The sequence below is a fragment of the Conger conger genome, chromosome 9 (genome assembly GCF_963514075.1).
Source record: "Conger conger chromosome 9, fConCon1.1, whole genome shotgun sequence".
NCBI lineage: Eukaryota > Metazoa > Chordata > Actinopteri > Anguilliformes > Congridae > Conger > Conger conger.
The window spans coordinates 56,702,318-56,714,817 of record NC_083768.1 but is presented as its reverse complement, the minus strand read 5'-3'; positions in this window follow the sequence as shown (position 1 = coordinate 56,714,817).

Sequence of the window (12,500 nt, the reverse complement as noted above, 5' to 3'; positions counted from 1 at the left end):
TACAGTGTCGGTTTTGAACTGATTCAATTTCTGGAATCAAACCGAATCAATTTCCTTTACTTTTGATCTACGGACCTGTGGACTCCACTAAGTTAACACCCCTGTTATCTTGTGAACAAAATAAATATTTAATTGAGGGGGGGAATACGCTGCACCCCAGAACAGGTTATCTTTACAGAAAGCAGAAAGTCCTCACACAAAAATGAATTCAATATGTTCCCTCTAACCGCTAACATAGCCTACATTTTAGTTTCATTGCTGTTCCAGAATGAAACTAAAACGGAAGTAGTTCACGGAATCTGTCTCTGAATTTGTCTCACAAGAATTTCCACGTTATGCTTACATTGTATCAGCTCTCTTGTGTAAATAACTGATCTGTTTGATAATCCTGAATATTATTACATCCGAACTTGATATTTAGATGAAAATATAAGATGATAATAATATGGTTTATTTTTTTATTTGCATTTTATTTTATTGATGAATATCTCTATAGTTTAATGAACTGGTACGGATTTGAAGTGTACGATTTAATGTGCCTGATTTGGAACCAATGGGACGCATTAGCATGTTCGCATGGTAATTATCCCAAGTCGGTTTTGTTTGATTTTTCAAATTAATAAAAAAAAAAAAACGATGTTCATTGTTCACTTTGTCACTATCAGATACTGTAGTTCAAATTTACGTACATGGATGTATCGTTTTGATGTGTCGTTAACCAAATATTTATGTGTACCAAAAATCACCATACCAGTGTACACGTCTTCCAAATACGACATCACCCCGCTTGATAACTCCTTTGATCTGTCTGAATCTCGGTCTGAATCTCGTGCTGCACGTTCAAGAGAGCGTTATTTTAGGTCGGGTTGCCAGATAGCTGAAATCATCCTTCCTTCACATCTTCAGGATAGGGTTGACAGAAACAAAATCTGGAATCTTCGTCGCAAATATCGACGGTTTGGAAACGTCAGGTTTCTCGTGTTTTGTCAACAACACGGATATTATATTGGCACGTTGTTCACAACCCCCCATCCCCACCGTCGTTTTCGTGGATTAGTGGTCCCCCCCATAATGAAGGGCGGTAAGGTGTTTTGAACAGGGTAGCTGGGACTCCAGTTGAGTTTTTGGTTTACGTGACCCAGGACAATCAAAATGAATCCGTTCTTAATTGTACTTGTTGGTTGTTCCTGTACATGGGAATGCCAATAAAAATGTTTAGAAGCACAGTTCTATTAAAAAAAGTGTATTTGAACATGTTTGTCGTTCCTGATTTGCAGTATGCTTGTGATGTGTTTGTTTTATGTCCTTGTTTGCTTTACATATTAGCCTACGTACTAATTTTAGTATTTCTGAAATCAAATAATCGAGGCATAATGTAAGCCCATATCTCCAGTAGTCCCTTTGCATTGTTAATTTGCCTTTTACACCTAAAACGTTGCCGCTCTGTGTGAATCCAAACGGTGAAATCATGCTTTATGCAAAATAGATCGAGTGGTTATTTTTCTACGTGGCCACAAGGGGGCAGGCTCTGCACGCACGCAGATGCAATGTGTTGTTCTTTCTCAACCTATTGGTGTTCCCTATAAATTGTGTACTATCTAGTTATCTGATTACTGCCTTGCATGGCAGCCTATTGCCTTTGGTGTGTGTGTGTGTGTGTGCGTGTGCGTGTGCGTGTGCGTGTGCGTGTGCGCGTGCGTGTGTGAATGGGTGAACCAAGCTTCATTAGTTCCTTTCACAGGTGCAATTCTATTTTTCAGCCAGAAGAGGGCCATGTTCACTCTAGCTTCTCACCCTCTCCTCTGGTTGTGTCTTATCTCTTGAGGGTGCGGATAGATTCAGGCCTCCCCACTCACCCTGAATAAAGTTTTTAAACCTTTATCTTACATAACCGGTGGGTTATATAATCACCGGTACATCAGCTGATCCAGGATCAGTGTAGGAAACCTGCCCAGTTGGAGCTGCTGTCATTACAAACGGGTGCAGTCTGAATCTGGGGCCAGGGAGCCCAGAGACTCATCGCCCCTGAATCTGGGGCCCAGAAGGGCAGCACAGGAGGGGCCGGGGCATAAAAGATGGGACAGGTCCTCGTGCAAACAGGGCCGTCTCGCTGCCTGTGTTTACTTGGCATTTCTAATTCTCAAACCATGTACAAGCCTGCTCATAAATGACCGCTGCTGCTGCTGGCTTGTGAGAGTGAGCGCGACTTGCGGTTCACCTCTGAAACACGCAGTGCCACACAGCTGCTCCTTCTCACACTGCAGTGCCACACAGCTGCTCCTTCTCACACTGCAGTGCCACACAGCTGCTCCTTCTCACACTGCACTGCCACACAGCTGCTCCTTCTCACACTGCACTGCCACACAGCTGCTCCTTCTCACACTGCACTGCCACACAGCTGCTCCTTCTCACACTGCACTGCCACACAGCTGCTCCTTCTCACACTGCAGTGCCACACAGCTGCTCCTTCTCACACTGCAGTGCCACACAGCTGCTCCTTCTCACACTGCACTGCCACACAGCTGCTCCTTCTCACACTGCACTGCCACACAGCTGCTCCTTCTCACACTGCACTGCCACCCAGCTGCTCCTTCTCACACTGCAGTGCCAGACAGCTGCTCCTTCTCCTCACACTGCACTGCCACACAGCTGCTCCTTCTCACACTGCAGTGCCACACAGCTGCTCCTTCTCACACTGCAGTGCCACACAGCTGCTCCTTCTCACACTGCACTGCCACACAGCTGCTCCTTCTCACACTGCACTGCCACACAGCTGCTCCTTCTCACACTGCACTGCCACACAGCTGCTCCTTCTCACACTGCACTGCCACACAGCTGCTCCTTCTCACACTGCACTGCCACACAGCTGCTCCTTCTCACACTGCACTGCCACACAGCTGCTCCTTCTCACACTGCACTGCCACACAGCTGCTCCTTCTCACACTGCACTGCCACACAGCTGCTCCTTCTCACACTGCAGTGCCACACAGCTGCTCCTTCTCACACTGCACTGCCACACAGCTGCTCCTTCTCACACTGCAGTGCCACACAGCTGCTCCTTCTCACACTGCACTGCCACACAGCTGCTCCTTCTCACACTGCAGTGCCACACAGCTGCTCCTTCTCACACTGCAGTGCCACACAGCTGCTCCTTCTCACACTGCAGTGCCAGACAGCTGCTCCTTCTCCTCACACTGCACTGCCACACAGCTGCTCCTTCTCACACTGCACTGCCACACAGCTGCTCCTTCTCACACTGCACTGCCACACAGCTGCTCCTTCTCACACTGCAGTGCCAGACAGCTGCTCCTTCTCACACTGCAGTGCCAGACAGCTGCTCCTTCTCACACAAACCACCAAACGTGAGTGAGTGTGAGTGAGAGAGTGAGAGAGTGTGAGTGAGTGTGAATGAGTGTGAGTGAGAGTGAGAGTGAGAGAGTGAGAGAGAGAGTGAGTGAGTGAGTGAGTGTGAGTGATTGAGTGTGAGTGAGTGAGTGAGTGAGACCGAGAGAGAGAGCGAGTGAGCGAGAGAGCGAGACAGAGAGAGAGAGAGAGAGTGAGAAAGCAGTCGCAGTGTTGTTGTCCGTGTATTTGCTTCTGAAAGAGCCTTAGTGCTGACTGACTGCACGTGCAGAGCACCATACAAGAACTCTGTTTGGCGCTTAATGGAGATGCAGACACCATAACAAAGCTACAGACAAAGCTACAGACACCATGACAAAGCTACAGACAAAGCTACAGACACCATAACAAAGCTACAGGCAAAGCTACAGACACCATAACAAAGCTACAGACAAAGATACAGACACCATAACAAAGCTACAGGCAAAGCTACAGACACCATAACAAAGCTACAGACAAAGCTACAGACACCATGACAAAGCTACAGACAAAGCTACAGACACCATGACAAAGCTACAGACAAAGCTACAGACACCATAACAAAGCTACAGACAAAGATACAGACACCATAACAAAGCTACAGACAAAGCTACAGACACCATAACAAGGCTACAGACAAAGATACAGACATCATGACAAAGTTACAGACAAAGCTACAGACACCATGACAAAGCACACACAGACAGATATAGACACCATGACAAAGCTACAGACACCATGACAAAGCTACAGACAAAGCTACAGACACCACGACAAAGCACACACAGATACAGACACCATGATAAAGCTACAGACAAACCTACAGACCCCATGACAAAGCTAAAGACAAAGATACAGACACCATGACGAAGCTAAAGACAAAGCTACAGACCCCATGACAAAGCTACAGACAAAGATATAGACATCATGACAAAGTTACAGACAAAGCTACAGACACCATGACAAAGCACACACAGACAGATATAGACACCATGACAAAGCTACAGACACCATGACAAAGCTACAGACAAACCGACAGACCCCATGACAAAGCTACAGACAAAGATACAGACACCATGACAAAGCTACAGACAAAGCTACAGACACCATGACAAAGCTACAGACAAAGATGCGGACACCATGACAAAGTTAGACAAAGCTACAGGCACCATGACAAAGCACACACAGACTGATACAGACACCTTGACAAAGCTACAGAGAAAACCTACAGACAAAGATACAGACACCATAACAAAGCTATGTGATTTGAGCAACCCTTTGGTTTATTTTCAATTTGAATGTGTTATTTTGAACAAAATAAAGGTTTGACCTTTTTTCCTAACAAAAGTCAGTTTTGACCCATAACACCAAAGATGCCACTCTAGATACAAAAAAAGTATTTAACTTTGCATTTTTTATGAGACACTTTACAGAGTATAACGTTACATTACATTACATTACGTGGCATTTAGCAGACGCGCTTATGCAGAGCGACGTACAACAAAGTGCAAATCAAACACAAGAACAAGTGCCAAGAGGACCCGAGAGGACAGTACAGTTCCGAGTCCTAGCGTAAACATACAGAAATTCTGAACCCTTGAAGAGTACAATCAACTTTCAAACTAGCATACCACATTTGGCAGCTAGAATACAACAATACAACAGCCAATAAAAACAACAATACCTATACAAGTAACGATATCTATACATAAGAGCCATTACAGTCTAAGGCTAATCATGGTGATTGTGAGTTGGGGAGGGAAAGGTGTAGCCTAAAGAGATGGGTCTTCAGTTGCCCTTGAAGGAGGTCAGAGACTCTGCCGTTCTGACATCCACCGGGAGGTCATTCCACCACCGTGAGACCGTGAGCGTGAACAGATCGTGACATGACACAGTCTTCCGCAAGTTTATTTTGCTTCATCGGCTACATCCAGATGTGTCTATCCACACTTTTCCTTCTCTTTCTCACGCTCAATGCCTTGAGCAGACAGTGAGACCTCACTGCCTCTGCACCCTGCACGTCTCGCTCAAGGTTGGGCATTGTTCCCTCCTGTGTGGCTTCAGTGGTGTAGTCAGGTCCTCCTATATTCTCGGTCTCTGAGCTCATATTGTGTTCCAGCCAGTACGAACGCAGAAATCTCTCAGACACTCACCGTGTCTTCCTGTCTGGAAAAAGGAAGGAATCCAAGGAGGCAGAGGAAAGTGCTCTGGAGCCTCTGGGAAACCTGCGTACAAAACATGGGTTCAGTGCTGAGGAGATTTTAAAAAAAACTAGTCTTGCAAAACCAGCTAGCTACACCGGTAGGCAAAATTCACAACTGATAGGAATAAGTTTTGTTTTTATCTAAACTTCTCTTGATAATGTGAAACAAGCGATCAGTAACATCGATCTGGTAGTATAATTATGAATGAGCATGAAACCTTGAACAGCTAAATAATGCATTCAGAATGAAGAGAAACCGTACAAAGCCACATTCTCACCTGTGTTTGTCAGGTCGTCTACATTCCCAAGAACAGAAACGATATTGGACGTCTCCAGACTCTTATAGTCACAGCAGGGTGTGGAGGCAGATTGGACACAACAAATCTTTCACTTCCCTTTTACTGTTCCTCAAATAGATTTGTGGTGGCCCGATCGAGGACCGCAAGTAAGCGACATGCAATTAGACTGAGCAGGAGACAATCCACTCCTGGAGCAATGCAGGGTTCAGGGCCTTGCTCAAGGGCCCAGCGGCTGTGCGGATCTTATTGTGGCTACACCAGGATTAGAACCACCGACCTTGCGTGTCCCAGTCATTTACCTTAACCACTACGCTACAGGCCGCCCATAGAGAGAAGAGAGAAGAGAGGAAACCAAACTGGGTGGAACCCGTGTCTGCAGAAGCCAGGTTCAACGGGTTCTGCTGCACCTTAATTAAGGGCCAGACTTACTCAGACTTTTAGCACGCGCACAACTAATGGCACAACCATTGATTGGTGCGAACAAATGCCATGACCAATGGTCGTGTTATTGGTTTTGCGTGTGCTAAAAGGTTTTGCACGTGTTAAAATCCTTTTGGGGCAACCTATGACCTACTGCTTGATTGGCACACTGTGCAGCTGTTGGGCCCTTGAGCAGGGCCCTTAACCCCGCATTGCTCCAGGAGGGATTGGCCCCTGCTCCGTCTAACCAACTTCTTCGTGTGTGTGTGTGAGTGTGTGTCACATTCTGTGCATCAGACGGTGAGTGAGTGCACACAATGGGGGGGTTAGACAAGAGGGATAGGGATATCAGAAAGGGGGGCGGGGGAAATCAGGAGGGAAGACTAAGGTACAGTTTGAAGAGGTGTGTTTTTAGTTTGCGTTGAAGGGATTTTGCTGTCCTGACAGTGATTGGCAAAATGACACCATTATGAAATGACACCATGACAAAATGACACCATGGCTTCCTCTTTTTCTTTTGCTGGGTTTCAAACGGCTGTCTGTATGTGGATCAGGACAAAGCTAGAAGAGAAAAGACTTGCACTCACTCCGTGCTCCAAAGACAATCATGGTCATTTATTGAGCCATGAAATTGTGGGTGTGAGTGTGTGTGTGTGTGTGTGTGTGTGTGTGTGTGTGTGTGTGAGTGTGTGTGAGTGTGTGTGAGTGTGTGTGTGAGTGAGTGTGAGTGTGTGTGTGAGTGAGTATGAGTGTGTAAGTCTTTTCTTCTGAGACGTTCAGTTGCTCCTGTGACCCATGAGTTGCGTAAAGCTTTTTTGGTGTGCGCCTGTTCTAAAAAAAAAGCTTATGAGCCCTGGTGTAAAATCCAGCTATGACTAGCTTGAAATACAAGCTACCAACAGTTTTAAAACATAGCTTGAGCTGGTCAAATGTAAATGGTTAGCATTTATATAGCGCCTTTATCCAAAGCGCTGTACAATTGATGCTTCTCATTCACCCATTCATACACACACTCACACACCAACGGCAATTGGCTGCCATGCAAGGCGCTGACCAGCTCGTCAGGAGCATTTGGGGGTTAGGTGTCTTGCTCAGGGACACTTCGACACAGCCCGGCCGGGGGATCGAACCGGCAATCCTTCGACTGCCAGGCGACTGCTCTTACTGCCTGAGCCAATGAGACGACTGCTCTTACTTTTTTTTTTAAACCTTATCTTACATAACCGGTGGGTTATATAATCACCGGTACATCAGCTGATCCAGGATCAGTGTAGGAAACCTGCCCAGTTGGAGCTGCTGTCATTACAAACGGGTGCAGTCTGAATCTGGGGCCAGGGAGCCCAGAGACTCATCGCCCCTGAATCTGGGGCCCAGAAGGGCAGCACAGGAGGGTCCGGGGCATAAAAGATGGGACAGGTCCTCGTGCAAACAGGGCCGTCTCACTGCCTGTGTTTACTTGGCATTTCTAATTCTCTAACCATGTACAAGCCTGCTCATAAATGGCCGCTGCTGCTGGCTTGTGAGAGTGAGCGCGACTTGCGGTTCACCTCTGAAACACGCAGCTGCCACACAGCTGCTCCTTCTCACACTGCACTGCCACACAGCTGCTCCTTCTCACACTGCAGTGCCACACAGCTGCTCCTTCTCACACTGCACTGCCAGACAGCTGCTCCTTCTCACACTGCAGTGCCACACAGCTGCTCCTTCTCACACTGCACTGCCAGACAGCTGCTCCTTCTCACACTGCAGTGCCACACAGCTGCTCCTTCTCACAGTGCACTGCCACACAGCTGCTCCTTCTCACACTGCAGTGCCACACAGCTGCTCCTTCTCACACTGCAGTGCCACACAGCTGCTCCTTCTCACACTGCAGTGCCACACAGCTGCTCCTTCTCACACTGCACTGCCACATAGCTGCTCCTTCTCACACTGCACTGCCACACAGCTGCTCCTTCTCACACTGCAGTGCCAGACAGCTGCTCCTTCTCACACTGCACTGCCACACAGCTGCTCCTTCTCACACTGCAGTGCCACACAGCTGCTCCTTCTCACACTGCACTGCCACACAGCTGCTCCTTCTCACACTGCAGTGCCACACAGCTGCTCCTTCTCACACTGCAGTGCCAGACAGCTGCTCCTTCTCACACAAACCACCAAACGTGAGTGAGTGAGTGTGAGTGAGAGAGTGAGAGAGTGTGAGTGAGTGTGAGTGAGAGTGAGAGTGAGAGAGTGAGAGAGAGAGTGAGTGAGTGAGTGAGTGAGTGTGAGTGATTGAGTGTGAGTGAGTGAGTGAGTGAGACAGAGAGAGAGAGCGAGTGAGCGAGAGAGCGAGACAGAGAGAGAGAGAGAGAGTGAGAAAGCAGTCGCAGTGTTGTTGTCCGTGTATTTGCTTCTGAAAGAGCCTTAGTGCTGACTAAGTGCACGTGCAGAGCACCATACAAGAACTCTGTTTGGCGCTTAATGGAGATGCAGACACCATAACAAAGCTACAGACAAAGCTACAGACACCATGACAAAGCTACAGACAAAGCTACAGACACCATAACAAAGCTACAGGCAAAGCTACAGACACCATAACAAAGCTACAGACAAAGATACAGACACCATAACAAAGCTACAGGCAAAGCTACAGACACCATAACAAAGCTACAGACAAAGCTACAGACACCATGACAAAGCTACAGACAAAGCTACAGACACCATGACAAAGCTACAGACAAAGCTACAGACAAAATAACAAAGCTACAGACAAAGATACAGACACCATAACAAAGCTACAGACAAAGCTACAGACACCATAACAAGGCTACAGACAAAGATACAGACACCATGACCAAGTTACAGACAAAGCTACAGACACCATGACAAAGCTACAAAGATACAGACACCATGACAGTTACAGACAAAGCTACAGACACCACGACAAAGCACACACAGATACAGACACCATGATAAAGCTACAGACAAACCTACAGACCCCATGACAAAGCTATAGACAGAGATACAGACACCATGACAAAGCTAAAGACAAAGCTACAGACCCCATGACAAAGCTACAGACAAAGATATAGACACCATGACAAAGTTACAGACAAAGCTACAGACACCATCACAAAGCACACACAGACAGATATAGACACCATGACAAAGCTACAGACACCATGACAAAGCTACAGACAAACCGACAGACCCCATGACAAAGCTACAGACAAAGATACAGACACCATGACAAAGCTACAGACAAAGCTACAGACACCATGACAAAGCTACAGACAAAGATGCGGACACCATGACAAAGTTAGACAAAGCTACAGGCACCATGACAAAGCACACACAGACTGATACAGACACCATGACAAAGCTACAGAGAAAACCTACAGACAAATATACAGACACCATAACAAAGCTATGTGATTTGAGCAACCCTTTGGTTTATTTTCAATTTGAATGTGTTATTTTGAACAAAATAAAGGTTTGACCTTTTTTCCTAACAAAAGTCAGTTTTGACCCATAACACCAAAGATGCCACTCTAGATACAAAAAAAGTATTTAACTTTGCATTTTTTATGAGACACTTTACAGAGTATAACGTTACATTACATTACATTACGTGGCATTTAGCAGACGCGCTTATGCAGAGCGACGTACAACAAAGTGCAAATCAAACACAAGAACAGGTGCCAAGAGGACCCGAGAGGACAGTTCCGAGTCTTAGCGTAAACATACAGAAATTCAGAACCCTTGAAGAGTACAATCAACTTTCAAACTAGCATACCACAGTTGGCAGCTAGAACACAGCAATACAACAGGCAATAAAAACAACAATACCTATACCAGTAAGGCCATTACAGTCTAAGGCTAATCATGGTGATTGTGAGTTGGGGAGGGAAAGGTGTAGCCTGAAGAGATGGGTCTTCAGTTGCGCTTGAAGGAGGTCAGAGACTCTGCCGTTCTGACATTCCCCGGGAGGTCATTCCACCACCGTGGGACCAGGACAGACAGCAGTCGTGAGCGTGAACAGATTGTGACATGACACAGTCTTCCGCAAGTTTATTTTGCTTCATCGGCTTCATGTTGATGTTTCTCTCCATACTGTGACTTCTCTTTCTCACGCTCAATGCCTCGAGCAGACAGTGAGACCTCACTGCCTCTGCACCCTGCACATCTCGCTGGGTGGGCATCGTTAACTCCCGTGTGGCTTCGGTGGTGTAGTCAGGTCCTTGTATATTCCCGGTCTCTGAGCTCATATTGTGTTCCCGCCAGTACGAATGCAGAAATCTCTCAGACACTCACCGTCTTCCTGTCTGGAAAAGGAAGGAATCCAAGGAGGCAGAGGAAAGTGCTCTGGAGCCTCTGGGAAACCTGCGTACAAAACATGGGTTCAGTGCTCAGGAGATTTTTTTAAAACTAGACTTGCAAAACCAGCTAGCTACAAGGGTAGGCAAAATAGAGATTCACAACTGAGTATGAATAAGTTTTGTTTTTAACTAAACTTCTCTTGATAATGTGAAGCAACCGATCAGTAACATTGATCTGGTAGTATAATTATGAATGAGCATGAAACCGTGAACAGCTAAATAATGCATTCAGAATGAAGAGAAACCGTGCAAAGCCACATTCTCACCAGTGTTTGTCAGGTCGTCTACATTCCCAAGAACAGAACGACGTTGGACGTCTCCAGACGTCTTATAGTCACACAACAGCTTTTTCACTTCCACTTTACTGTTCCTCAAATAGGTTTCGTCGTGTGAGTGACAAGCTCAGACGTCGCCCGTGTCGTTGCTCCTGTCACCCATGACTTGCATAAAGCTTTTTTGGTGTGCGCCTGTTAGAAAAATTTCAGATCACATGACACAGTGCTCCACAAGATTCTAGCTTCATCAGCTACATGCTGATGTATCTCTCCATACTGTGACTTCTCTCTCTCACCCTCAATGCCTCGAGCAGACAGTGAAACCTCCCCGTCAGCTTGGCCTTCACTGCCTTTGCACCCTGCATGTCTCGCTCAAGGTTGGGCATCGTTCCCTCCTGCGTGGCTTCGGTGGTGTAGTCAGGTCCTCCTATATTCCCGTTCTCTGAGCTCCCGTTCTCTGAGTGCGTTTGCCAGCCAGTAAACCCACGTAGATGTACATGATGGGGGCATGAAGACCATCTGTAGACCCCAAAAATAAATAGAGCAATATTCAGTTATTTCGACAGTATAAACCTGACTGATGTACACTGAACGCAGAAATCTCTCAGACACTCACCATCTCACATTCTCACCTGTGTTTGTCAGGTCGTCTACATTCCCAAGAACAGAAACGATGTTGGGCGTCTCCAGACTCTTATAGTCACAGCAGGGTGTGGAGACTGATTTGGTGATCTGCCTAGCATTCTAAACAACTCCTTCACTTTCATTTTGCCTCTAATCTCTTATCCAGAACGACATACTGCAAAGTGCATACCCATAACGAGGGATACGTGCGCTGAATGACCCTAGTTTTGGTAGTTTTGAATGACTCTGAATGTCGTCTGCCATTCCATTGGCCACCTCTTCCTCCTCCTCTCACTGCTTGATCTCTATGCCAACATGGATCCTCTGACTGCTCCATGTTGTCACTGTGTTGTAGCAGGTGGATCCACATCCCTACTCCTACTCTACCACTACTCCATTACTCCTACCACTGTGTAAAATCAATCAATCTGTCATTTGAGCACCAGCTCAAACTTACAAACTGGGGGAGGGTGTGTGTCCAAAAAGGTTGAAAACCCCTGTGACGAATGGTGATGAAATCTTACGTTCAATGATAATGTGGCAAAATTGATCATGTTCCAAAGTAATTGGTGTCAATCGATTTATTTATCCTAAAACATACATGATCAAAACATGGAATGTTGTTACAAGTAATCTGTTTCCATGAAACTATGTTTTAAGAGTAATGTTACAGTTACTTATCATTTTGAGTAGTGGGATACATTGTTAGTTAAATGCATTGAAATTAATGAAAAGACAGTATTTTCAAATGTAATGTGTGTATTTCATTTTGAAATGCTAATACTTAAGTTGATAATCCCTATATAGGCTATGTCTGTGAATGGCAATGTCAGAGTGCAAAGCTAGGAAGAGAAATTTAGAAAGGTAAATAAGAAAGATAATTTGGACATCGATCGAATTGATTCAGAAAAGCACATTTAACATTTTTAAACAGTTAACC